Source organism: Canis lupus, chromosome 13, assembly GCF_011100685.1.
Source record: "Canis lupus familiaris isolate Mischka breed German Shepherd chromosome 13, alternate assembly UU_Cfam_GSD_1.0, whole genome shotgun sequence".
Classification (NCBI taxonomy): Eukaryota; Metazoa; Chordata; class Mammalia; order Carnivora; family Canidae; genus Canis; species Canis lupus.
The window spans coordinates 25,788,465-25,810,376 of record NC_049234.1 but is presented as its reverse complement, the minus strand read 5'-3'; the positions used below and the strand labels follow the sequence as shown (position 1 = coordinate 25,810,376).

The 21,912-nt window shown below is 52.8% G+C and overlaps 1 long non-coding RNA gene across 37 annotated transcripts in view; it reads right to left on the bottom strand.

Annotated features, from left to right (window-relative positions):
- Positions 1 to 21,912, bottom strand: part of LOC102151812 — a 237,951-nt gene that overhangs the window by 107,068 nt on the left and 108,971 nt on the right. For 6 of the 37 annotated variants that reach the window (XR_005368668.1, XR_005368669.1, XR_005368674.1 and 3 more), the window contains 2 exons: positions 14,493 to 14,634; positions 3,083 to 3,334 (listed from right to left, as the gene is read on the bottom strand). The exons of 25 other annotated variants lie outside the window; for them this stretch is intronic. This is a non-coding gene — a long non-coding RNA (uncharacterized LOC102151812). Of the gene's footprint in view, positions 1 to 3,082; positions 3,335 to 3,760; positions 4,110 to 14,492; positions 14,635 to 21,912 lie in introns of those variants that run through there. 6 more of the 37 variants (XR_005368670.1, XR_005368666.1, XR_005368680.1 and 3 more) reach the window with 4 other exon arrangements.

Here is a 21,912-nt window from a genome sequence, read left to right as displayed (position 1 = left end):
GAGCTCCAGCCCAGACTCACCCCTGCCCCAGCTCCGGAGCCACCAGATCATCCCCCCACGACCCTTGCGTGTGCGCGCACACACACGCACCCCAGTATTTCCTAGCACAGTACAAGGCACCGAATCCATGCAGGGGCCTATAGATGCCAACAGCATGTCGGATCCTTAACCACCTATTAACCCTCAAGCATATCACACACCTTGTTCAGGAGTTTCTCCAGCAGAACCCCACTCCCAGGTCAGGCCCTGTCACCTCTCTGCCACTTTCCTTATCTTTTGTCTGTAAATGCAGCAAGGGCAAACTATCTGAAGTGCCAACCTCACGCTCTCACACCTTTGCTTAAGATTCCCGCACTTAAGATTCTCCACTGTCCTCAGGACAAAGTCACATGGTCTTTCCAAGGGTCTGGTCTCGGCTTCCCCCTCCCCACCCTCCTCCAACACACAGCAACCCTGCCTGCCTCTTCTCCACCTCAACTTCTTCCTTCCTAGTCAAGTCCACACTGTGGGACGTTGTGTGTGCTAACGGCAACCTGTGTCTCCAGCATAGCATTAAGACCCACTACTGTGATACCCAATCTTTCCTCCCACTCTCCCCTGCCTGGAGGCCAACAGCTCTCCGAGGGAAGAGAGCATCCTGCTTAGTTCGGTGCTCCCAGGAGCCAGCACCACACCTGGACTATAGTACACGCTCAATTAAAACTGTTGCATAGTGAGGCATGTCCTGCATTTTGAAGTGTCCCAGGAAGTTGAAAGAAAATATGCATATCAGGATTTAAAAAAAACAAAAACAGAAAAGGATTATCTATGCCTCAGTTATTGTATCTGCAAAGTGGAGACAGACTCCAGAACAGGGTGGACAGGAAGGAAGTACTCAAAGCAAGCCCCACAGAGGCCTCCAGTGATAAGTGTTCTCTTTTCCTATCTTCAGCTTGCTGATTTCCCTATCAGAATGCATCCATCCAGAAGGCTCAGGGGTGACAGGCTCTGCCACAGAGATCCTATCTCCCACCAACTGAACTTCAAAAGCATCTTTATCTGCAGAACCCACCTCAAGGAAGGTTGATTCCTAGCTCCTCTTGGTAATCCTTTTATTCTAGGCCTGCCGGGCACACCCATCTAGCTTTATCAGCAACACCCCAAAGCTGTTGTCTTTCCAGGAAGGGTGTCTCCTATCAACAGACCTCCAGGAGGTGAACGGAAGTGAGAGCCACCAAGGCCCAATCCTGGTCCATGCTGCAGGCCTGCCACCTTCTAGCTGGGTGACCTGGGACCAGGCAGCCCATCTCTCAGGGGCTCTTTCCCCCACCCTCCCTGTATAAGGAGAGGATGAGAGGCTCAAGGCTCCTCCAGCTTGGAAAATGCAATAACAATAATAGTTTCAGGGGCTGGGCCAGATAAGCAGAATTGATACCATGACTGCCTGTGTTAATCCCTTCTGGCAAACAAAGGGAACTGGTAAGCAGAAAGAAATCAGGGATATTTCCAGTAATTCTGTTATCCGCCTTTTGCTGCAGATGACAAAATTGCCGTGTGCCGGAGAGCTCTTCCCAGAATGGCTTCTGCATCTGGGGAAGACCAGAGAGGGAGGAGACACACCCAAGAAAGAGAACATTAGGGACAGTTAAGTGAATGCCAGTTCCCTGCTTCCAGGAACTAAGGTTACGCTAGAAAGAATTCTATTGGGGCCTCTTCTGTGTTGGTTTGGGGGCAACAGGGGAGGGGTGAGAGCCTGGAAGAGAAGCAGGCGTCTGGACCTCCTGAGGGGCTGTCCACCTCAGTCCTAATCGGCTCCTGGCATTGTACACCTGGCTGGCCCTCAGCCTCCTTGAACCTCAGACACTGAGCAGCTTCACAGAGAACGCCTGCAACAGTCCGCAGCAGCGCCTGGCACAGAACGGATGTCCCCTTCCTGCCTCCTCTCCTTAGGGAGTCTGCCATGAGCTGAGCAACGCTCAGCCACGACACTGGAGCTTTTTGCTTCTGTATCTCCAGAATCTAGCAAGACTTGGAAGACAGTAGTTGCTTAATAAATGTTCAGCAAATGCATGCAGATGAAAACATAAGGCAGGAAGCCATCTGAGGACGGATGGATGTGAAATGCACTAAAACGCCTGAGCACTCGGGAGCTGCCCCCCATGGCCCCCTGGATTCCTCCCTGATAGCTGCGGAGTTGCCCACCCCCCCCACCCCACCGAGAGCAGTGCAGGGCGATGACAACACGGAAGGACCCAGACCGACTACAGGCCCCAACCTTCGTACCACCAAGGACAAGCTGTGTGAGCACAAACCACCTCCTGAGCCCTCACCGGCCCTGTTTCCATAGCACCTGCCTTGTAGGGAGTCATGAGGACTCCGTGAGCTAAGAGGTCGAAGGTGCTCAGAGGTGTGTCTAGCACCTTGGTACCCAAGCCCGGAGCTATGGGATCACCATTCTCATCCCCGTACTCAGAGCGGGAGATGTACATCCCCAATTCCAGATCACAGAGGTCAAGACACACTTGACCTCTGGACCTGGAATCCTAAATCCTTCAGACAAATCTTGGCTCTCCTGCAAGTGGCCTCCCGAGAAACAGATCTCCAAGCCTGCTCTGTCTTCCCCGAGGGGAAGATCCAATTGCAGGAGCAGAAGGCTTTCCGCAGTGGGTACCAGAGGTGCTGAATAATTAGATTCATTTAAATGAACGAATTACACGGTCTCCCACCCTTAGGTCCACCGGCCCACCAACCCCTCTGCCCATTTCTGTGCGATTCCTCGCCCATGCCCTCCGCAGGTCCTTTCCATTCGTTCCCCACCCCCTCTCCTGTAAGGTGCCCTCTGCCGTGACCGCCCAGCTGGGCTTTCGGGGGCCGGGGGAATTAGGAACTGCAGCCACACAGTGCGGAATGCCAGCACCCACGGATCACACAGCAGCTCCGGCACCCACCCAGTGGCTTCACCTGGTGGAACAAGAGCAACACTGGAAACTACACCCCACAGCTCACATTTCCCTTGCTGCCCCCCACACCGCCTGCCTGTGTGCAGTTCTGGGGAATCACAGTGGCATGAGCTGTACAACGTATGCTGCCACCCTCGGCTTACCTGCCTACCGACCAGAGCTCGGGCGACGAAGCCAGGCTGCCGTGTAAGAGCTGTGTGACTTCGGGCGAACGGATCGACCTCTCTGTGCCTCCTTAGCTATAGCAGGGGGATCCAAAATCGCCTTTGCCTCTGACCACTGCTGTGAAAGTTGGTCCATCTGTGGGCAGCGCTGGCAGTCAGCGAGGGCCACGCAGGGGGCAGCTGAGCTGTTGTCACAGTGAGCTACGCGTACACTCAGATGAAGAGGAGCATCTGTGGACAAGATGGGGAAAGCAGAGGCAACAGTGCTATGTGGCTCGGTGTTCCCAGGGCGCCGTCATTCCCCAGGTCTCCAGCTCTGGAAAGGGAGCTGTGGGGTCTCACTGGGGAGGAGCAGCGGAAACACCAGGCAGAGGAGGAGGAGGGGAGGCAGACTCACAAGGCCTCTGTCATGGGCATCGCTCCCAGCATCACCCCACTATAAAAATAGGACAGCTTATTGACTCCGTTTTGTAGATGAGGTTCCCGGGGGCTGAACAACTTGCCCCAAGCACTCTGTCCTCTGACAGGGCAAGGGGGCTGTGAAGAAATGAGCTGTGTGACCCTTGAGAAGTCACTGTTGCAGAGTGTGGGGGCCCTCTGCCTATAACACGGACCCTGTACCCCCCCCCCCTTTCCAGCAGAAGCTCCGCTTAAAACCTGAGTGTGAGGAGAGGTTCGTGTGATCAACACCTGGAACTCAGGAGCAGAGTGTGGATCCTGCCACTCCACGGGCTGCGCAACATCGGGCAAGTTACTCGACGTCTCTGAACCTGAGCTTCCATACGTGCAAAATGGAGTAACAATAGCTAAGATCAAGGAAACAGTGGTTGGAAAATCTCTTTGAGAAAAGCACTGAAACACCATGCAAGTAATACGAGTAAAACACCAAGGCCCGTAATACTGGTTAACTTCTACAGAGAGGGATAAAAAATAGTAACGTTGGTGATGACGGACGCCTGGGCGGCTCAGTGGTTGAGCGCCTGCCTTCAGCCCAGGGAATCGAGTCCCATGTCAGGCTCCCTGCGTGGAGCCTGCTTCTCCCTCTGCCTGTGTCTCTGCCTCTCTCTCTCTCTCTGTGTCTCTCAAGAATAAATAAATGAAAAATCTGGGATCCCTGAGTGGCTCAGCGGTTTGGCGCCTGCCTTTGGCCCAGGGCGTGATCCTGGAGTCCCGGGATCGAGTCCCATGTCGGGCTCCCGGCATGGAGCCTGCTTCTCCCTCCTCCTGTGTCTCTGCCTGTATCATAAATAAATAAATAAATCTTAAAATAAATAAATAAATAAATAATAAATACTCTTTAAAAAAAAAAGATTCTATCATGAGAATGTAGCCTATGACTATTCTCTTAAAAAGTCAACAGAATAACACCAAGGAGCTGCTACAAAAAAAGGCACGTTCCAGCTCAGGTTCAAAGCAGACCCTGTTTTCAGCGTTAGCAGGGGTTTGTGAGACTTCAAGAAAAAAAATTAAGCTGGGGCTGTGTCTTTCCTTTGCCAGGCAAGATGGAAAAGAGGCAGCAGTCCCCGGCCTCCAGCCCCCGCCCTCGCCGTAGCTCCCTGCCTGTCCCTGCACCGTCTGGAAAGACAGACCAGGCTCTGTCCCGGAGCAAGCACGGTGGCCTGCTGCTCCCAGCCCGCCGGCCAGGAGACCGCCTTTGATGGTGCTGGACAGGGGAGGGCGGCCCACTCGAGGCCACAGCCACCGGCCCGGCCCGCCAGCCTGGCTCAGCTCCGTCCTTCCTGGAGGAGGAGCGCTCGGGCTCTCCCTGGAGCAGCTGAGCGCTGCCGCCAGAGCCAGGGTGCTCCCCACTTGAGTGTGGGTCCCACACATCCTTCTCATATTCCAGGTCAACATACTGTAGTCGTCGACTTGTGTGTCTACGACACCAGAAGTGTTTGAAGACACCGTCCCAGGCAATCTCTGTCAAGAAGTGGTGGTGCGGGGCGGTGTGTAAATTCACCGCTCAGGAGGCCAGGTTTGAGTCCTGAGTTCGAATTCAGCCCCCCGCCCAGACTAACAGCCCCTTGGGCACGTTACTAAGTTTCCTTGCGCTTGGATTTTCACTTACAAGACGGAAACGATTAACACTGTTGCGCACAATTCCAAAATCTAAGCAGCTCGCCAGGTCAACAATTTTTGGTAATTTTCAAGCTTGACTTCAACCAACATGAGGCTACCTGTTGGTTTTATTTGTCCCACTTGGTGTGAAAATTAATATTTTCCCCACAGAGCTTAGTTAGTTGATGGCACTGCCCCCAGACACACGGTCTATTACTCTGCTAGGGCTACTGTACCAAAATGCCACAGACGGAGTGGCTTTAATAACAGAAGTTTATTTTCTCCTAATTCTGGGGCCTCAAAGTCCAAGACGAAGGTGTTGGCAGGTTTGGTTCCTCCTCAGCTCTCTCTCTCCTTGCCTGCACACAGGTCACCTTCCTCTCTATGTCCTCACATGGTCTTTCCTGCGGGCGCTCACATCCCCAGTGTCCCTCTTTGCGAGTCCAGATTTCCCGGGGGACTTGAGATGAGACCTCCCCCCCAACCCAATAGCCTTATTTAACTGAACCACCTCTTTAGGCCCTACCTCCAAACAGTCCCCTTCGGAGGTGCTGGGGAATAGTCTCCAGGGGTCACACGGGGGAGTGCACGCACAAACACGCATAAAGCACTGGCCCACGCCCTGCACTTCCCACCGGGAGGGTCTCCGTGGGACATGAGGACATGACATGGTCACAAGCAGCGCTTGCTGGGTGGGTCTAGGTAGAGGACGTGCAACCACACTAGATGCTGCTTCTTCGAGAAACGCCTCTACCAGTCACCACACAGGCTTTGCCAGGCCTCTCTCACCTCCAAGAATGATTCTCAATATGCCGAGACCTACACGGCAGGCAGAGCTGGCGACAGGGCCAGCGTGCCCTCCAAGGGCAAGTCTTCTTCGGGGTCCTTGCCAAGGAATGACAAAAGCCCAGTGTCTGTTTTCATTTCTGCCTCTGTTCGTGGTCTGTTTTCTAGTAACAAACTAAGAAGTATTTGAGATTGTTCTATTTGAAGTTTGGTGGGGGTTTTCTCCAAAGTCCTGCAGCCACGTCCCTTGGCCACACACTGGTTTTCTGTGTGTGTCTTCTGCAGCTGGAATTCCATTGGGAAAGGGAAAGGGTGTGTCAAGCTTGCTTCTGACCCATCTAACTGGGCTCCAGTCAAAAAAAAAGCCAGTCATCTAGGAAATCCACATGGAAATGGGCTCACAACAGATTTTTTTTTTTTTAAGTATTAGAAGGGGAATATTTAATCCTCTGAGTCAGGAGATCTGGGTTCAGCCCCAAATCGGTTAACTCTGAGCTTCAGCCTCAGCTTCTTTGTCTGTAAAATGGGAGCAAATTATCTGCTCAACTGATCCCATGGTGAGCCTGAAAGGAGCATGGGCAGTGTTGTTCCTGCCAGACCCAACACTAGACACTTCCAGAAAATTAGCTGGCTCATACTAAACACTCAAAAGATGTTAGCTATGATGAACTATTCCTCCATCTTTCTCTACAGCCCTCCTGATAAAGGGATTCCGAAGAACCAGATTTTATCAATGAAGGCGACAGTGCTGGCATCGGGTCAGGTCCTCAGGGCAACCTCAGAGCCCACCTGCCCAGGCACCACATGCAAAGAGCCAAGGAGAGGCCCTCCTGCACAGGGAGGCTGTGGTAGGGTGACACACCCCCCCCCCCCCCCCCCCCCCCCGCCTTGCAGATCGGGGCCACCGATTATCCAGAACTACTCCAAAGGACAGAGATGGCCCAGCCCTGGCTTTGCAGCAAAATGAGTAACAACACACTATCGCCTTCATCTCAGGGGCCAAATTCCCCTCCTCCAGGTAAAGAAGGGCAGAGCAGCTTCTGTTTGCTGGAGAGAATGATTTGGAAAACGCAGACATGATTGTGGCAAGGCATGACCTGTAAACACACCTCGGAAGCAGGCCTGCCCACTGCTCTGAGCTGTGACCTTGCTGACCTTCCCAGCCTGGGCCTCAGATGCCTCGCCTGAAAAGGGGACGTACAGGCATCTCGCTTCCCAGGGTGGCTGTAAGGTCTAAAGGAGTCAACGGATACACAAAGCTCTGCACAACATAAGTGCCAACATATGCTCGTGCCTTCTAGGATAGCAGGTTACAAAAAAATTGGCCGATATTCAAGATGCAAAGGAAGCATCATATAAAACGCCTAAGGAACCGAGGGGGCTGGAAGGAGGGAACGGGCTTTGCGGCCCTGGGGACATTTTTGCCGAGTAAGCAGTAATAAGGGTGCGTGTTAATACAGCCTCGGCGCTCAGGGAGCTCAAAGGGCTTTAACAGACATGATCTCACTGGGATTGTTTTATTAGCTTCTCAGGCAGGTTAACAGGTTCCCCCATCCCCGCTGAGACAGTGAAACTGCAGGCTGCCCCGGCCTCTCCTGCCAGGGGAGCAGCCTTTCTGGGCCTACCTGCACGGCAAAGCCCCAAGATCTGGCTCTCGACCTACAATCTGTCACAAGCCAGGCGTCGCAGGAGGAAATTAATTTTTTAAAAAATAAAACTTTCCTAGAGCAACATTCAAAAGATTCTGGCTTTGTTTCTGTAAGGAGCAAGAGCAAGGAGGGGAGAAGGGAGGTCTGGGGTCAGCCCCGGGCTGAATCCCGGATGTGGTGCTCGGTCTGCAAAATGGGGCAAACGCCTTTCTCCTCCAAGGGCTGCGCCAAGGACCAGCACCGTGAGGATGGTGAGGTTCTGGCGCCATTGAGGCACAAGACTTCCCAGGGATGGTTGCTGTTGCTGTCCCCGTTCCCCTCTGGTACACGCTTGTCATCTCTCCCGCCAGGAGCTCCCTTCCGCTCTCATCTCCAGACCATTCCGTGATCTCCTGAGCTTACTCAGAGCCACACTGTGAGGCTCTCTTCCTCTTGATGATTCTAAGTCCTGCATCCGGGGGCCAAGCCTGAGCTTTCCCTCACAGCTGCGGCTCGAGTAGAAGGATGGACAGGAGCCTGGACACTTCTCTGTATAAGGAGCCCTCAGCTTCTGTATGACGGAGCTCTGGGAGAGTGGGGGCCAGCTCCCAGCCAGATACCTCCCCCTTCACTGAAACGGGGGCCTGAATCCCCATGTGATGGCTCAATGGAATGAGATCATGTCTGTGAAATGTTTCCTAAAGTGTGAAAGTGCTGAGGAGGCCGGTGCTGTGTTCCACTGTCGCCCCCACCTCTTCGAGAGGGGAGGCACCTCTTGGTGGCTATGGAGGAAAGGTGGGGAGGAGGGACTGTGGATCCAGGGTGCACGCTGAGGGGCCTGGTCTCGGGACTGCAGCCTGGGCCTGGGGCAGGTGCCAAGGGTCAGGAAAGAGGGGCCCGGGCCCTCGGAATACAAGTCAGTCCTGCCAGGCCCATCTCTCCCATATGTGACTCCCAGTTGTCTCCTCACCCTTCGGCCACCTCTTCTTCCCACAGTCCCTTAAGCAAATTGGCCACCTGTGCTTGGTGACCGTGTAGCCCTCTCCCTGGTGCCCGCTGGAGAAAGTGGAAGCTCCACCCGCCCATCCCACACAAGCCCCACGGAGCAGGGGGAAAGTTCATGCTCTAGAGTCTGGGGGCCACTGACGCCCACCTAGAAACCTCTGCTGATGCTTCCTCGCCTTACAGCACAGCTCTGTGGCTCAGGCTAGACAGGCAGACCACAAGCCTGTGCGAGCGAGGGGACCCAGAGACACCCGGGGCTCATCTCTCCGGCCATGAACCAGGCATCATGACAGCAGCAGGTGTATGCAGGTGTCACCCGAGCCAGGTGAGCTACTTTCTCTTGTTAGCCTTCATGCGGCTGAGCCAGCATCCTCTTCCGTGAAAGGGAGGTTAGAAGAGCACCTGCCCCAGAAGTTTATTGAGAGAAGTGAATGAGAAGATGTTTGTAAAGTGTTCGGCGCAGCATCAGACACCAAGTACGTGCTCAACAAACGAGCGCTCCATTGGCGTTAAGTAGGAGGAGGAATCCAGGTCCTACAGCACAAAGCTCTGCCAGGAACCAGGGCCGTCCAAGGAGGGGTTGGCCTGAGCCTGAACAAGAAGAGTCTCTGGCCAGTGACTAAGGCCTGGCTACAAGACCCAGCGGCGCGGGCAGGGCAGGCTTGGGTCGGCGCCCCGGCTGGAACGCGTTCAGGGTGATGTGTTGTTACCGTAAGGCCTGAGTAACTCTGAGGCCAGCACTGGCCTCCCCGGCCCCGGGGGCCTGACACTCACTGATGAGCCAGGAGAGATGCTCTGTAAAGGAGGCAGAGACTCCAAAGCCCTCAAAACTACGAATGATGACAAAGACAGGGACGAGGCCGGGGAGGAAAGGACAGATTCATGGGCACGTGTTGTTTAATAAAAGCCACCCTCTGCTTAACCATCTGAGGTGTTACCGAAGCACGGCAGGTCCGGGGGCCCGGCTGTTCTGGGACAGAAGCCAGAGTCAATTAAGATCGGGGATGATGAGGGAGGAGGACAAATAGAGTGAGAGGAGGCTCATGGGGTAACAGGAAAGGAAGTGCTGGGACCCAAAAAGGGAGAGGAGAAGACAGACAGACACACACAGTGGACACACAGCTCGTGAGATCCATACAACCTAAACTCAACACAGAAAACAGAAGTTCCAGTCACAGGGGGTCTACCTTCCACGCGGCAGCTGGGCCAGGCGCTGTCATACTGAGTCCTTGACACACACCGTCTCCTTGCAGGAAGACCCAGGACGACAGAGCGATCCCCTATGCAGGCTCCAGAGGCCAAGCACAGGAGCCCAAGGCTGGCTCCCCTCTGCTGTCTGAGTCACATCAGGGAAGTTAGGGAACAGTCCTGCGCCCCACTTCCTTCATCTGTGCCATGGAACAGTAATACCCCCCCACCAAGAGGGGACCCGTGAGCATGATGTGTGTTGTCAGGGCCTGACCAACCATGAGCTCTCAATGCCTGTAAGCTACTCTGTCTCACCCCGACCTAGCCCATCAGGTGGAAATCTGAACCCCCCCCTTCTTACGGCCAAGGCAAACGGGGCTCAGAGTGGGCGAGCCACTCGTGGTCGTGCAGGCTGGTCAGCTCAGGCGACCACAGCAAGTCACCACTGGATGGGTAGCTTGTACGCCAGAAATTTCCTTTCTCACAATTCTAGAGACTGAGCGACCAAGGTTCTGGGGAGGTTGGGGTTTGCAGATGGCAGTCTCTCCCCGTGCCTTCCCTGGGTGTGTGCCTGGGTCCTATTCTCCTCTTCTTGTAACGACAGCAGTCACCCTGGATTAGGATGCACCCTAATGATCTCATTTAACTCCGTTACTTCTTTTAAGACCCTGTGTCTGAAACAGTCATATTCTGAGGCCTTGGGGGGGAGGTGGGGGGAGTTTGGGACTTCAAAATATAGATTTTAAAGGGGACACAATTCATAGCTCATACTGGCTATCAAGCTCTCCGGGGAGGAGATGAAGAAACCGGAATGAACAAAGATCAAAATCTGAAGGAACTGGGGCACAAGGAAGAGATCTGCACGTTTTCTAGCTTGAGAGAAAGAGCATCATCACTCTCTGCTGCCCCAGAGAATGCAGTCGCTACCACATGCAATGTCCACCACCATTTAAAGCACAGGCTCAGGGCACCTTGGGGGGCTCAGTTTGATTAAGTGTCCTCCTTCGGCTCAGGTCATGAACCCAGGCCCGTGACAGGCTCCCTTACTCAGCAGGGAGTCTGCTTCTCCCTCTCCCTCTACCCCTCCCCACTGCTCATGCTCTCTCTCTCAAATAAAATATTTAAAAATTAAAATTAAAAAAACGAACAAATAAATAAATAAACAAACTAACAAACAAAGCACAGGTACTTTGCTAGGGATGAGAAACCATCAGGGAAAGGTCACTTTGGCACTTGGGAAAAAAAATTAAAAAATCACTGACTATGAAAGTTTCTTTTCTGATTTCTGCCACCAGACTCAGCATCTGGCAGCCACTCAATACACACATGATGAGGTCCACATTGATCCAAAAACCTGCCCCAGGTATCAAACCTACTAAGAGGTAAGGCTGGGTGAGACTCTACCAAACTTCCCCGTTCTCCCAAATGTAAAACAGGTGGTCACAGCTGTGCCCACCTCAGAGGTAGGCAAACTGAGACCCACAGACCCGCAGGCTCGCTGTGCCTGCCTGGCCATGGCCTGAGCAGGGGAGACTGAGGAGACGTAGCAGAGAGATCAGAAAGCAGTATAGGCTTCCAGGACAAAATAAATTTTAAAAGGGCTTGTTCATAGTTGTATTTTATCCAGACTGTCTCGATCAGCTTTCGGGGAACAGGAACTGTCTCTTCATATCGACCAACCTCATTTGCCATCCAGTAAGAGAATAAAAATACGGACATCAAAAGGCAGACATCTGTGGTCTCCCATCCATTCAACCCAGCTATGTGACTTCGGGTGAGCTACAGAACCCCTCTGAGCCTCCGTCTTGTCGTGCAAATTGAGTAACACACCCATCTAGTCGTTATAAGGTGAGAAAAGATGGCCAGGTGACAGGCCTTCAACAACGGATCACCCCTTGTCATAAATAAGAGGCACATCATGAAAGGGTGACCATGGGTTTTAACCTTGCAAAGGCACTACGGAAACGAAATCTTCATTTTAATTAATAATAATGTTACATAAATGAATAGAATCATTCCTAGAGCTTGCTACTTGGGAGGAAATGGGGGAAAGACACTCCAGACACTTTCAGATAAGAGGTACTTCCTGTTCCCGAACTTTGACCCCTGAGTGTCGGCTCTGTGGACAGACAGCCACTGTGCGCTCAGTTTGCTTATCCGTAAAAGTGGGATAATAATATTCCCTGCCTTATTTGTGCCAAGCACTTACAGGAAGGTCTGACACACCCAGTAAATGCTTCATAAACGTGAGCCATCCTTTTTATTCCCAGGTAATATTATTGCCATGGTCTCTTCTCTTTCCTCTCCTTGGGGATCAGCACTCTCTCAGAGGCAAACCACACTTACCAAAGCAATAAAGATCAGTATTGCTTCCTTCCTCTTGTGAGTGACAAGGGCACCTGGAAACATCTGGGAGATGTGAAGATGCTTTCTTAGCACTGAATTCTCCTTGCTACAAAGCCTTAATGCTTTGCTCTTTCCCCCACTAGACTAGAGGCCACCCAAGGGCAGAATGTGTCTCTGTTTTTGCTTATCATCCCATCCCTAGCCATACAGAGCACTCCATAGAATTGATGGAATGGCTGGTGCATAATAATCGCTTGGCAGCTCTGAATGAATAACCATGAGCATGAAGGCCACCCACCATAAGCTCCATCCATATCCATCTGGCCTCCAAAGTCAAGCAAGGGTGGACTGCACCCAGACAGACCAGCAGCAGTTCAGTCCACAGGGGTCTGCACGGGCATCCTAGCCGGCGTGGCTTCCAGGCAGTGCCTGGCTTGTCTCTAAACACCCTTGCACACAACCAACTTGTGAGGATGGCAGCTTCGGTCATTTAGTTCCAAGGCCCAGAAAGCTCATGGGTCTCTCCCCGGAGTATGGGGCTGATAAAGGGTAGGGCGGCAACAATTCTAGCAGCCAGCCCAGGCCCTAAGACTTTCACTTCTATATCCTGTGCTGAATAATATGCTCAGTACATGTTGGTTAGTTGAAATGCAGGGGGTGGAGGGTGAGGGTGGGGGGGGTGGAGATGTACAAATGGGCTCAGTGGTGTGATTGTTTCCCAAAGAACTCAGAACCCTCTGCAGTTAAATGGTAGAGAAAACAGCTTGGTGAAGGATTTAAAACAGACACCCCTTCAGCACCAAACTTGAACTGGGCAGTGAATCACCTCAGGTGCACACCTCGTGTGCTCAGGTAAGGATGGATGGATCCATCAGTCTTCCTGGGAGTCGAGGAAGAGCAGGAGGCCCTGGTGATTTCAGGCTGCCTTCAGGGTCCTTCCTCCCAGGACAGGTGCAGGGGGCCAGGAGGATTTCGGGCTACCTTCGAGGGTCTTCCTCCCAGGACAGGTGCAGGGAGCCGGGAGGATTGTGGGGCCGCCTTCAGGGTCCTTCCTCCCAGGACAGGTGCGTGCACACAGACAGGGGCCTCAGCCTTCTCTCGCTCGCCATCAGGGAAATGACCAGAAATTTCATCTCACTGGACGGATTAGCAATAGTGAAAATCTGCACGTGTGGAATGTGGGTGACCCGGTGGGGAAACCGGGGCTCCTGCATACAGAGGGTAGGAGTGTGAATCAGTGCTGTTGTTCTGGAAAGAGTTTCAGTAGCATCTATAAAACGGAGAATGTTCATCAGGAGGCGGCAATGTCACCTTGGGGGATAAACCCCAGAGGAGCGCTCACACTGTGTGCCCAGGAGGGCAGGAGGATGTTCCTCGAAGCACTGTTTGTAATATGGGGGGGGGGCGGTGGGGGGGGGGGAGGACGGAAGGAAGAAAGGAAAGGCATCAAGCACAGTAGGTCTCAAGAGGGGAAGGAGAGCCAGCCCTTGAAAAACACTTCACAACTGTTCATTGTTCGTTCTCCTCTGACCCGACGTCCCCTCACTCTGCACTCGCTCACCCACTTCATTTTTAAGTCTTATCAGCCTCCTGCCTTGCCCTCCAGGGGAAAGCAGAATTCACAGATGAAAACAGAGTGCCAGACTCCCCGGAAAGCTTTTCAATGTCCTTTGCCCAGGAGAGGTTCTCATTACAATGGGGCCTGGACCTCAGCCATGAGCCTAGGGAGGGGAGAAGCGATTTCATTCCACTTAACCCAATTTGCTGGGCCCAGAAGGCAGCTAATGAGCAGCCTGCACCCTCGGAGTCATCGATACCACTTTCCAAATCAAGTTACCAAATTGGTCTTAAAACTGCTTCAAAGGGGCCAGGCTGACTGTTCCCAACGAGGCATCCTGCTGGCCATATGGCCACGGTTCCTGCCGGGGGCATCCTGGCTCAGCACCGGTGGCAGGGGGGAGCTAGCTAGCTGGCGCCTTTGTCTGTGTTTCGGGGCGCCCCATCCCCTCCCTCCAAAGCCTGATCCCCTGGGGTGGAACCCAGGGTACCACAGAAAAACAGGACACAGTTGTGGCAGAGAGATCCAAACTCAAGGAGGACCCAAAGGCAGAGGAGAAAGAAGAAATCCCCACACTCGACTGCACCCAGCTCCCTGGGAAGGTTCCCAAACAAGCCGCCCTGAGCTGGTGCCGGGCCCAGCCCGGTGTGCTGCAGAGCACCGGACAACAGCACCTCGGAGGTCATCCCCACACAAGGACAGTGGTGGGCAGATGCTATCTGTGATCTCGCTGAAGCCTCACAGTGCCCTGGGAGGTCAGGAGTCTTATTGCCCCCCCACCACCCCCCACCCATTTCACGGACGAAGAAACTGAGATTACGGAATCGGTGCAGGGTCACGCGGCCAGCACGTGGCTGCAGCAGCAACCCAACCCGCAGCGGCCTCTTCAAACGCAGTCCGTGTTCAGCCCCTCAGTCACACCGGCTTCGGAGTGGAGATCTTGATCACTCACATTCCCATCTCTGTAATTAAACATAAAAATAGTCCAACGAAGCTTGCGCAAGAGCCAAATATGCTTTCCCCAAGATGCCTTCCATTACTAATCCTAAATCAGCACCTACTTTTTCTTGAGTAGCTCATGGAATGTGAAGTCCTTGACCACCTTATCTTTAATCACACAAAGAGTCCTTAAGGGCACGGGATTATTCTTCTCTTACAGATGAGGAGAGCAAGCAGCTCTGAGATGTTGAGTGATATGCTCGATGTGACACAGCTAGGAAACAGAAGGACGCCTGTCCTATGTGTTTAACATGAAATTCACTTTATTAAGATTTTATTTACTTATTTGAGAGAGAGAGAGAGAGAGGGTGCACATGAGCAGGGGGAGGGGGAAGCAGACCCCCCCCACTAAGTGTGAAGCCCAACACGGACTCGATCCCAGAACCCTGGGATCATGACCTGAGGCAAAGGCAGATGCTTAACTGACTGAGCCACCCAGGCGCCCCTGAAATTCACTTTAAACACCTAACTCAGGGTTCTTTTCCCTGGATCAAGCTACCTGTCAGCCTGTCTTCAGGCTCTGTGGAAGTCTATGTCAACTCTACCAGCTGGGGAGACACGACACATCCAGACCACTGGTTCTCAACAAAATGTGATTTTTGGCCCCATTCCCCAAGGGAATGTTTAGCAATGTCTGAAAACATTTTGGATTATCACAATTGGGGGGCTGGGCTTTGAGAAGACAGTCCTACCTACTGGCATCTAGTGAATAGAGACCAGGGATGTTGCTCAACATCTTACAATGCACAGGACAGCCCTACAATGAGTTCTCTGGTTCAAAATGTCAAGAGTGCTGAGGGTACTCTAGACCTCCCACACGTCTTCAGCATCTTCATGGTCTGGATGTCCTACAAGGAGAGCTTCTGTATTTCTCAATACAACAAAACAGTACTTATTATTTTGCATTGAAATGTTAACAAAAATCATTCTGGGACTAACATACCCACAGAAGCCTTAGAATGGTTCGGCCAGAAATACGACCTGAGCTGATTCAACGCAGGAAGTAATGATGCCAGGACCTCCCGAGAAAGCCACCCTCTCCCTGAATGCTGCTGCTGAGAGCCTATTGTGTGTCAGACCCTGGGCTGGATCTGGGGGTGGTGCCAACGGGCAAGAACACTGTGAAATATAGGACTTGAGTGTCTTCTCCCCAGGGAGATGCGGGTCATCTCACAGAGCCACCAGATGGGCTCGTAAGGCCATTACATTACCTTTTATTCCGGGGACATTTCCAGGCCCTGAGGCCCAAAGTCCCCACAATAGCACTTTCTCTTCTTTTAGGACTTCAGGAGAAAGGCTCCAGACATAATAAAAAGAGAGCTGGAAAGACAGGTCATTGAGCTTGCCAAGGAGGCCTTGAGTCAGGGCCGGCTCCTGGCCTGTGCTTTATCCCTCAGAGTCCCAAGAATAGCTTGTGGAACCTCCCTGCTGGGTTCCTCAAGGGCCACCCCAAGGGCCACCCCAACCAGCAGCTGGGTGGGGAGAACCAATGCCCAACTTCAAAGCAGGATTTGACCCCAATGGCCCTTCTCTCCACTGAAAGTCAGCAAAGCTCGAGGCTGCAGTACTTGAACTGAACTGTTACTTTACCTGGTAAGCCAAGTCAGAATTTGAACCCAGCTCACTCTGCTCCACCTCACCAGGTTACTATTGCTAATTCTGGTCAACTAGTACATGGTGTGACTGCAAGAAAGCCCTGTACCTTCCTGGGCCTCAGTTTCACTACCTGTAGAATGGATGACGGCTGCTGTTGGGTCAAAGGGGAGAAGGTGGGTGACATCAGTGTCCATGCACGAAGATATAAATTAGGCACCTTCCCTGCTTGCTGAGCGGTCACACACAACCAAGAAGTGTTCCTGAGAACGGCTGTGGGGTAATACACAGAGACCTGGGTCTAAATCCTCTCCTGGGGTCACAGGCAGACAAACCCGGGCTGAGAGGTCAGCTCACCGATTTGAAGCAAGTCGAGCAAATTCTCAGAGAGCCCACCCACTTCCATGAGCGGAGATTGGTAGGGGCTGACCAGTGTGAGTATCCAGCCTACACGCAGCCATATGAAGAACCATACGCAGCGAGTGGTTCGCAGCTGGGCACACAGAACCACACTCCGAGGGCAGCCTCAAGTCTGCAGCTGGGGGGGCCTGGAGCTCAGGCTGCCTGGGGGGAGGGCGTTGTAGTGTCACTGACCCCCAAGCAGGGGCCGAAGGGGACAGCGCCTTCCATGCTTGCTTCAAAGAACAAGAAGCCCAAGAAAATCAAGACACTCCCTGGAAGACAGAGAGGGACTGCCATGTCCCAAAGGGTTAAAGTCCCACTCCACACGTACCTTCCAGAAGGGGGCTGACAATAGAAGGGGGGCACTTCTAGGACTGCCAGAGGCTGGGTGCGGGAAGAGAGAGAGTAAAGAGGGAAAACACAGGCCCCCAAACCAGCAGTCCACAGTTTGTTGAAGACTCGATGATTGCAAAGTGTATCGGGATGTTCACCGTCGGCATTAAAATAGGAAAATAATAGTAATAACAACTTTAAAAAAGTAATACCCAGTAATAGGAAACTAGAACAATAGCAAACCAGCTAAATAAGGCATGAAGTTTCCACCACTGTAATTACAAAAGCAAAATTTAATGGAGGATTTACTACAGACCAGATATAATCAGGTTGCCTTTTTTGTAGGTCAACAGTGGAATGCTGGCAACTTCAGGGGCTTCAACCTATCATTGTAAGCACTTTGCGTGTATCAGTTAACTTCCCCTATGGCACAGTGAGCAGAAGAATCCCTCCACCCCAAAAAGACACGTCTGCATCCTAATTGCCAGAGCCCGTGACTATGTTATATTACCCCCCTGACAGGGAACTTTGCAGATATGATTCAGGTTAAGAAGGGTCTTGAGCTGGGGATTATTCTGGATTATGAGTGTGTGCTAATCTAATCATATGCATCCTTGAAATCAGGGGAACTTTGTGCCCTGGGATCAAAGAGATGAGAAGGAGGAAGCGGAAGCGTGAGAAGCTCGGTTGCTGGATTTGACCATGGAGGGAGGAAGCCACAAGTCAACGATGTGGGCCACCTCTGGAAGCCGGATACAGCTCCCAGCTGACAGCCAGCAAGAAAACAGGGATCTCCATCCTACATGTGCCAGAACCAGAACTCTGCCAACAACTGGCATGAGCAGGGAGATGGACCCTCCCCTAGAGTCTGCAGAAGTGGATGCAGCTCGAGGACACCCTGATCCCCTGGTCCTAGCCCAGTGAGACCCCTGTCGGACTTCTAATCCATAGAAGTACGTAATAAATGAGGCTGAATGGGCGCTAACCCTGGGCTGTTACAGCAGCCATAGAAAAAACAAATACACTAGGTAAAAAGCATTCACAGCCACATGGAAGATACACAAAGACAAATCAGGATACCCCAAGCCACAGAGCCAGCAAGGGGGCCGACCAGGACCTGGCGGCAGCAGGACTCCAGGAACCCCTGGCCCTGCCACCTTGCGCTACAGCCTCTTGGAAGAATGGTTTCAAATCAAGTTTCTAGAGGACAAAGCAGAGGTTACATGTGGACTTATACTCTAACTGGAGTTTCTCTTTTCATGCACTTATTTTAAACTGAAATTGAGAAAAAGAATAAAAACATAAGATAGTACCAACTTGTCTCAGAAAAACTAAGGGGAAAGTTCCATCCAGCCAGGGCCTGGATGGTGGAGAGACCAGGCCCGTGCTCAGCAGGCGTCCACCCATCTGCCACAGTGTTACAATGCTGAAATGCCTCCAGAGCAGTTCCTGAGGAGCTGCTTCTTCCCCCAGTGGATGATTCTTGTCCCACTGTTTGGGCCTGCCTCTGGCCCCCCTCGAGACCTCACAAAATGGAGAGAGTTCAGGCCCGGCACAGCAGCAGGATCCCAGACCTTGGCACCATGTACCTCAATTACTCAAGCAGTATCTTCCCTGGTGCGGAGACCCAGGGAAAGATGAAAAACAGGGATTCCAGCAGGTAGATGACCATGGACTTACCTAGAGGAAAGGAAAAGCTTTCCTTCTTCCAGGCTCTGCAGCTCTGGGCATGACACAGGAAATCCACAGACCCTTCCTGGCCTTAAGTCCGTGTGTCTGTCATCTCTTCCCAGCCCGTGGCCTTAAGCAAGCCACTTTATATCTTCAACTCTCAGTGTCCCTCATGGCAAACTGCAAACACCAAAAGGGCTGCCAACTGGCCCCTCAAAGGAGAGAACCTGGGAGCCCAGCCCCCCCTTACCAAGAACCATCATGATGACTGGTGTGTGCCAAAGACACCCAGGTACCTCGGAACAAGGCCCGGTGGAGTGTGGTCAGCTGGGACTGTAAGTGCCCTGGGAACCAAAGGGAGGCTCTTCAGAGCATAGCATTCCCAGGGACCTGGGGGCTTCGAGAAACCCCCACTTGGCTCAGCCTGATGTCTCCCAACACGGTCTTTCTCTAGTCGACTTACCCCGCCAGGCCACCCCATCCAGTCTCCTCTGTCCACAATGCACAGGTGCCTTCTGCTGGGATATGTCCCCTTCCCAGATCAGGGTGTGGGGCCATGGTACTGGCAGGGAAGGGCAAGAGCCGAACCCCCACACGGAGTAAGGTCGGAGGAAAAATCACACTGAGCAGCTGAAACAGACCCAGCTCTCTCCTCCTCGATAACCGTGAAGCACAGCAGAGACAAAGATGAAGCAGGAAGACCCCTAGTACAAGCCCCAGGGCCAATTCTCACCAACCGACGGAGAAACCAAACATCAGAAAAGGGAAGAGGCTTCTATGACAGCTCACAGCCCCACATCCTTCCACCGACCCAGCCCTCTGTCTCTTCACCTGTCACATGGGTGTGAGGTCTGCTCTGTCCACCTCACCGCAAGGAGCACCGCTCAAGGGAGACAGGCAATGGGAACGTTCTCTGAGGGCATGTGGTGCATTGTGCCGCGTGACGACAGCAGCGCTAACAGAGCCCACGCTGCCGCCATACACAGACTCCAAGAGGAAATAACAAAGTGCAACCCAAGGTATCACCTATTTGTAAAAAGAGCCTGCGATTTTCATTCATTTCCAGGGAAGCTGACACCTTTTCTCGTTTTGCAGCTTTGAGAACAAATGGCCTTGCTGATTCAAGGTGTCATTTTTCTTTAAATACTTTAAGGGGCAAGAAAATATGTCAGAACCCCCGAAGGAATCTTACAGGTGACCTGTCTATGCGATCTGCATAAGCACAGGGTAAGGCCTTGAGCTCCTGTCACAAGCCTTCAAAACTCTGGGGCATCTCTTGTTCACCTGGAACAGAGTGCCATGGATACAGCGTTTGACAGGAGTCAAAGTCTCATCTTTGGCCAAGAAGAAACTGGATGCGCTGGGCTTCTCCGTCCCAGAATGGGACCCGCTCAGGGGCCTAAAGCCGTGCGTAGTCACTGGCTTCTCCTGGAGAGTGCTGGGATTTTTAACTTCACTCACATTTGAGCACTGTCGACTCCTCTTGGCCTCTGCAGACAGCCCAAGGGGGGCACCAATTCTGGAATGGGAGGGGTCTGGGGGGCAATCAGAACGCGGGAGCCCACACTCGCTGTGCAAAGACACCTCATTCGCTGAATGGCTCTGCTCCTTGTAAACAACCCCACCCCCCCCACCCACCCCCCCCCCCCCCCCCCCCCCCCCCCGGTTGCCTGAAGAGGCTGCAAAGCCAGGGATTTCTAGTGGCTTCAGTCTGCTGTAAAAAAGGCAGGTCTTGGAAGATCCCAGATAAGTGCCAGGAGGGGAAGAACAGAGAGAGGCTGGCATCACAGCATCCATCCTCAAACAGGCTTTGACGAGGACAGAGCACATAAAAGGTCATGATTTGGGGCGACAGAGACAGCGGGGGTCAAATTCCAGTTCTGTCCCTTTCACAGCAAGTGATACTTAGAAATGTTTTACCTTTCTGAGCTTCAGGTTTGAACCCTAAGTAATAGCATGCTTGGGTGATGCTCAGAAAGATTACACGGGATAAGGCCGCTAAACATCTCAAGACGTGCGCTCAAGACCTTTCAGCTCCTTGTCCTTGCTGTCACCGTGCTTACCGTTTACTTGTAGAGGCCAAGTGGGTGCCCGTAACAAAGTCACTGAACCAGATAAGATTACCACCAAGTGAGCGATGCAGACTGCAAGCCCACGTGGGCTGGTGACTCAGCCTGGACTGAAAACGAGGACAGGAAGTGGGACAACAGTGGTCATTTTCCTGATCTGCAAATTCTTTCCTGTGCAAAACTCTGCCAAGGCGTACGAAAGAATGCACACGGAGAATCCAAACAAGGGCGAGCAGGGCGTCTAGGAGGAAGGCGCTACTCTGTGGGGTATGTGGTCTGCAGAGGGGGAGCTGGGCTAGGTCACTAAGAAGGGCATGTCCCCAGGCAAGGCTATGGAGCAGAGCAGCTCAGGCCACCTTCAAGGTGAGGCGCCCAAAAGCCCCCCACTCACACGGGAGCAGGAGAGGAAGCTGTCTTGGCCTGCAGGCCGCCAGCACTCAGCAGTGCTCACTGCCCCCTGCAGCCTTTGAGGATGGACATTTGCAGGGGGTGGGGGTGGGGGTGGAGGAATGTCCCCAAGGCCGGAGCCCGGAGGCCTGGCCCGTGCCAAAGGACGGAAGGAGGTGCGGATCTAACAGTCCGCCAAGCTCAGAGCACAGCCAGCATCAGGGCAGCCATAGGAAGTCAGAGGCCACACCCAACACAGCCTTCCTCCTTTCTGAGAAAGACCATCAAAGCAAAACAAAGGTGGCTGACAGGGTGGGGAACTCCTCATCACAAACAAGTGTTCCAGCCTGGCCACTTCAGGGCTTCCGTCCTGCTTAGAGAAAGCACTGTCTGCCCAACAACGTTCATCCCAAGACCACTGCTCGCTCGGACCCTCCTCTCTACCATCACTGAGCCATGTGTCCAGCCCTGCCAAGAGTCTCCTCCTGAGCCCACAGTTCCCACCAACACCTTCCAGAATCATTCGTCTTCAGGTGAGTCACCAGCTCTTGTCAAATCCACCTGAACCAGGAGGATCCCAACAACCCAAGGGTGTCAGAGTGCATTCTGCACGCTGGACCCTGCTCTGTGTCCCCTATGGAAGATTTGACTTTGTTAGATATTCTCAGTGGCTCTTAGGCGTAAGAGCCTATTACTATTACTACCTCATTCTACAGGTGAGAAAACAAAGGTTCAGCAATGTTAAGTAAGCTCCCCCTTGCTGTGCACCCAGAGCCCATCTTCTGT